Source organism: Mastomys coucha, unplaced genomic scaffold (genome assembly GCF_008632895.1).
Source record: "Mastomys coucha isolate ucsf_1 unplaced genomic scaffold, UCSF_Mcou_1 pScaffold21, whole genome shotgun sequence".
Taxonomy (NCBI): domain Eukaryota; kingdom Metazoa; phylum Chordata; class Mammalia; order Rodentia; family Muridae; genus Mastomys; species Mastomys coucha.
In genome coordinates, this window is record NW_022196904.1 from 145,899,813 (window position 1) to 145,906,186 (window position 6,374).

A 6,374-nucleotide genomic window follows, 5' to 3' on the forward strand; every position below is an offset into this window, starting at 1 on the left:
AGTGTATTCTATTTTATTTTACTTTTTAATGTCTAAATCAGTAAACTGTTATGTCTGACCCAAAGAGTGTTGTGAAGTTGGTGTTTATTAGCATCTTAGTGAATGAGTCAGTGTAATAATGTTTCTTCGCTTAGAAACTGTTCCTAAAGAACAGCTATGTTTCTCCTTAGGAAATATCAGCAATTCAAATTGGAGAGCCATCTATGGCTGAGCATGAATCCTCAATAGTCCTATAAACCTTAATAAATAATAAAAAAAATGAGTTGAACAAATTTAAGTCTTATAAATAACTCCACTGGGGACACTAGACTTGTTTAATCTGAATAGATGTGCTGTTTGACTTCTTATGGATGTCCAAGTTTTGGGCATTCTTTCTAAACAAGCCACATGATAAAGTCTCTATGTTAGAAGACAAAGAAACAAACTGTAAGAAGACTGAAGAACTGTGAAATTGTTTTCATGAGTAAATGAAACATACATTAGAATATCAGAGAAAGAAGGTAAGATTGGGGAAAAAAGGAAATATTGAAGCAAGTATTGCTCTGAATTAGTGAGATGAACAGTCCGCCATGGGTCCAGGAAGTTCTAGGAGTGCCCAATGGTTTTATGCTAAGGACATAACACTTTAAATTGTTCAAAACGGACAAAACTGGAGACAAAGTGAAATCTTGAAAAAAAAAACCTAGAAGGGAAAAAGCACTTAATTTTTAGGAAAGCAAGACAAAAAATTGTTTTCAATTAGCAGTAGTCGCACCTTGGATAAACCTCATTGACTATGATACTGCCACTCTGCAAAGACTAAAGACTAAACATTGTAATGGATGTTTTACTAAAAACAGGAAAAGAAGAGATGAGTGGAATGAGATATTTAGTGTAGAAAGAAATCAAAATGAGTAAGCAAACATACCCCTCTAATTTTATATTCAGAGAAAACATCCTTCAGAAGTGAAAGAGATAATTAATAGGCTGGGGCACAGCAAGCAAAATTATTTCTCTCTGCAGAGGTCATGACAGTCAATGTAGATTGCATACCACTCAAAATGACGAGAACTGTGAAGGCATAGAAAGTAAATGTCTAAACTAACCAAGACAGCACAGACTTCAGGTAAACACAGAGATCAATGAGACAGGATTATTAACTCAGAAATTAACTCACGTGCCCATGGCCAACTATTTTAAACAAAGATTCCAAGATTATTTAATGGGGAAAATATTTTCTCCAAGTTGTATTTGCAAAGCTAAAGAGCCATGCTCAGTTGACTGAACCTGGTTCTTATAGTGTAGCAAATATAAAAACTCAAATCCTGGCCCAAATTATCTTCTTGATGGATCTCATCAAGTATTTCAGGAATATTAACTTTGCACATTTCAGAAAATAGAAGAGGGAATTTTGACAAATTAATTTTATTAGACATGTATATAGTGGCCCATGAATAAAACTACATGAGGAGAACTTTTGAGATAACTCCTAGGAAATAAGCAGAGGTCTGGAAATCTCCTTAACATGGGTTGTCTTGGAACAGGCTTTCAGGCCTCTCTAAGGTGTGATAAATAGGAGTGAGTTTACTTAGATTACCCATTATCTTACCCATTACTACTCACGGTGATGTTTCAAAGGACATGTTGTTCACATGACTATATACAACCTAAACTCATGTGACCTTCTCTCTGGTTATTGTATACAGCTTGAAATCAAGTGAACTTTGCCAAGCCCTCAGAATACCCTCACAATATAAATTGTCTGATGACTTGAATAAAGTTAGCTATTGCATAAGACATATCTGCCTCATTTTTAGGCTCCACTATCCTAGGTTCATGTCACCAACTAGAGCACTAACTAGTACACTCAGCAGTAACTAGTACACTAATGCCAAACCAGATGAGGGCAACAGAAACCAGAAAGCAAGCAAAAGCATCCAGTAGATGAATAGCTTTGAGTTAAGATGCAAAAGTTCTTAACAAACATTAGGAAAACAATATAAGAATATGTATAAAGAACTCTATATCACAGCCACGTGACACTGATTATGATTATGCAAGGTAGGTTTAAACAAGAATACATTGTATCAATGTGATTTACCTAAAGAGAAAAAATTGAAACCATGTCAAAATACCAATATATGCAGAAAAACAATTTGACAAAATTTGACATTAATTCTTCATAAAATCTCTCAGCAAACTAGGAATAGATTGGAGTTTCTCCCCATTGATACTGACGTTAATAAAACATTCTAGAAAACATGTTTCTTAATGGCTGAAAACTTAATAATTTGCCCCTAAGATCAGGGACAAAGAAAGGATTGCATCTACCAGAATCATCGATGGTATCAGACAGTTCAAGAAGACAGGAAAGGTAAGACATAAAGATTAACAGGCAAAATGTAAAGTAGCTTTCGGTTTTATAAAGAACATCCCAGGGAACTGACAGAAATCTAATAAAAGGATAACGGAACTAAGAAGCAACAATATCAATCTGTCAGGATACAGACTTAATATAACTACCAATTGTTTTCCTATGTACCAGTAATAATCAATAAAATGATATTTACAAACATAGTGAGAACAATGAAATACATAGGGGCTGGATAGATGATTCAGTGCCTAAGGTCACTAGCTGCTCTCCCAAAAGATCCAGGCTAATTCCTAGCACCCACATGGTGCCTCACAACAGACATACATAGATACAAATCATCCATACACATAAAATTAAAATAAAGGCATAAAAATAAAAACGGACACATGCTGGCACAAATCTAATGATACCATGTACCCATGTACCAAATCCTTATGCAGAAAATTAATAACTTGATGAAAAGTAATTGAAAAATCTGAAGAAATGGAGACTTGTTCTATGTTCATGGGTTGGTAGTTTAAGCACTAAGATATTCTTTTCCCCCCAAATTTGGTCTATACTTCACAAAGTAAACTCACAACTACAAAGTAGCTTCAAAGTTTACATAAAATGGCAACACCTCTCCAATAACTAGAATAAAACCAAAGAAAAGTACATTGGAGGGCATTTCATAAAAAAAAAAAAAAAAAAAAAAAAAAAAAAAAAAAAAAAAAAAAAAAGAATGACAACAAGGATATGAAGCTGTTCAACATCGTTTGTTTTTAGGGAATTAGACATTAAAATAATGGGTGTACATATATCAGAATGACTGAAGAGGCTGACAGATGGGCCAGTTGCTAGTGTGTTTGCCAAGAAAGCATAGGAAACTGAATTCCAACCCCTAACACCCAAATAGAAGCCAGGTATTGCAAAGTGTGTTGTAATATTGGTACTGAGGAATTGGAAATGGGTTGTTTTAGAGCTTGCTGGCTAGCCATCCTTTCCAAATTGATGATCTCCAGGTTCATAGAGACCCTGACTCAAAAAAATAAGGTAGACAGTGAGAAAGGAAGACACTGAATGTTGACTTCTATACACTATTCAATACACTTCCCCCCACCTGCCCAGACAGATAAAGAAAATTAGAATGGCTTAAATTGAAAACATTAACAGTGCAATGGCCAATGGCTGGTCATGTTATGGAGTAATGAGACAGACATTGCTGAGAGTTCTAATGATCAGAATCTGTTCGTTATTGAGCTGTTTATCACTGGTAAGTACAGAAACTAGTACAACTATGTTGGAAATAAGACTGGCAGCTTCTTACAAAAGCAAACACAATCTTATCGTAGGATTAGGTGACCTGAGTACTTACTAATTCAATTTAAAAAGATTGAAAATCTGTGTGTGCCTGTGTGTAGCAGCAATATCCACATTTGCCAAACATGGGATCAATCTGCTGATTAAATGAATTCACTGGGAGAATGGACAGTTGGACTATGGTACATCCAGACAACAGAATAACTTGTAGTGATAAAAAAAAGATTAATTACCATCCTTAGGAAGCAGAGCAAATATTTACTTAAGCCCTGCTTAGTGAAGTAAGGCTACATGTTGTATGAGTGCAATTATAAGAGTTTTAAAATAAGTGGTAAAACTATAAAGACAGTAACATGTCAATGCTATATGCTCACAAGGGGAGAGGGAGAGCTTTGTGGGTAAAGCATAGAGGGTTTTTGTTTCATAGAGTTGTGGAACAACTCTTTTTGCAGTTGTAATGGTGGGTATATGAGAACTATGAATTCCTCACAATCTAGAACTTTTTATAGCACAAAGTATAAAGTTATGTAATTTTTTAATAAAAGAGACAGGGTCACATGTAGCCTAGAGTGGCCTTGAACTCACTAGACAGCCAAGAATGACTGAATTGCTGACTCCCTTCCTGATTACTGGGATTGTAGGCATGCATCACCAAACCTAGTTCTATATAGTGCAGGAATTCAACCTCGGGTCCATGCATAACAGGCAGGTACTCTGCCAATGGAGCCACAGCCCCATTCCCAGATGAATGTAACTAAAAAAATGTAGAATGCTGGATATCACAAAGCAAGTCAACTGTGTGGCAAGCATATGATATATTTAGTGGAAAGAATGTTGATTGAAATAGCTGAGAATTGAGTAAATTCTGTAAACCAAGTCCCAAGTGGCTGTATATAACCATTACGCTCTAGTTAATGAAGTCCTTTCCAAGGGACTATGAGTTCTTCAGATACCACCACGTGTGTTCACCACAACCACGTTCAAGGGATCCAGCTGGCTTTCTCTCCATTGGAGTGGGAGGTTGTGCTAAGCAAGTGGGAGGGGTTAGAGTCACCTAGGTAGAAGTAGATTAGAATTGGAGACATAGTGAATGAGTGTTTAACTTATACCGATATATGTATGCATAGAACATGGAGAAAAATGCACATGTTCAGGTGAGAGCATTTTGGACATCAAAATAACAACACACATGACAAGTTGGTCTTCTCCCAGTACCATGCTCCAGCAGAAGGAGCCAGGTTTCCTGGCAGAAGACCCACTTGAAGACTGGGCTGGAAACGTACAGGAAAAGCATGGAGTTCCAAAGTAAGAATGTTACTCAGAAGACTCAAACACATTCTACAGGACAGGGGAATCTGAAGAGGCAGAAGATCAAACTAGAACAAAACGAGAGCCAAAGGAGAAATCAGGACAGGACTACCTGAAAGCATCAGTAAAATTCATGAATCAATTCAGATATAATTTGTAAAATAAATTAAGAAGATTTTATTCAAAATCACTTAAAATTTGAACAAATTGACTTCTCATACATAAAAATTTTAAATAATTTATTGGACACTCTTCAACAAGAGGTAGCAAGCAGAACTTCCCTTCCCTTGTTTGTAGGTTGCAGATGGTGACCTCATTGCAAAGAGGACCTTGGTCATTATACACATGTATATAAGCACCATGATCTAGTTATTGATGTCGTTTCTAAGACACATATATACACAATGCATATGCACATAGGAAAGAGTCATTTAGTAGTAGAGAAAATGAATAAGCAAAACCTTAGCTGGGATAGTAAGTTTTTGTCAAGAGTGATGTTTCAGTCAACTTGCCATCACTGTGGTGAATACCTGAAAACTCAAAAGGCAATAATGCTTATTTTGGCTCAGTGTTGGTACTTTCAAGAGTTTCAGGCCTTGGTTGGTCTCTTGTGGTCTGGGAGCGTGTCATGGAGGAAGTGGGTGGACAGGTGGGTGCTCACCTCACAGTAGCTGGAAGCAGAGAAGAACACAGAAAGGAGGATGCTAAATCCCATATCTTCTACCAGACCCTGTTACCCATGACCTAACTTCATTCCACTGGAGTTTACCTCTTAAAGGTTCTACAATCTTACAGTGGCACTTGTGGTAATGACCAAGTCCTCAGGACATGGGCCTTTGGAGGTCACACCAGATCTTAATAATGACCAACGGTTCACATTGATGACACAGGTCTCTGATACCATACAATGGAAAATCATGATTACCTCTGTGGTCCTCCTCTTTAAGATAAGAAATCCCAGTTTAGGAATGAAAAAACCTTCAAGACATTCAAGCCAAGGGCATTGGGAGAAGGACTGGGAGAGACAGAAAACACCTTAGCCTCGAGGCTTCTGTGGAGACCATTAAATATAAGATGGACTCTGGGATGAGATGTTGGAACAGAAAATATTAAGTAGAAACTAAAAGCTTGACTAGAGAAGAGACTTTAGATAACAATAATGTAATAATCAGTTAACCAAACTCAAATACCATGCTAATGTAAGATGTCAATAAGAAGGGATACTGAGTGTAAGGCCCACGGGGACATTCAGGACCATCCTCACCTTTAAAAACTGGTTTAAAACAAATTAAAAAAAAAAAAAGTCGGTTTTCTCTCGGGTGAGGTTCTGAGACTGGAGCAGCCACCCCGGAGGCGCCTTAGGCCAGAGACCCGGGCAGGATCCGCCATTTTCTCTCGGGTGAGTTTCTGAGAC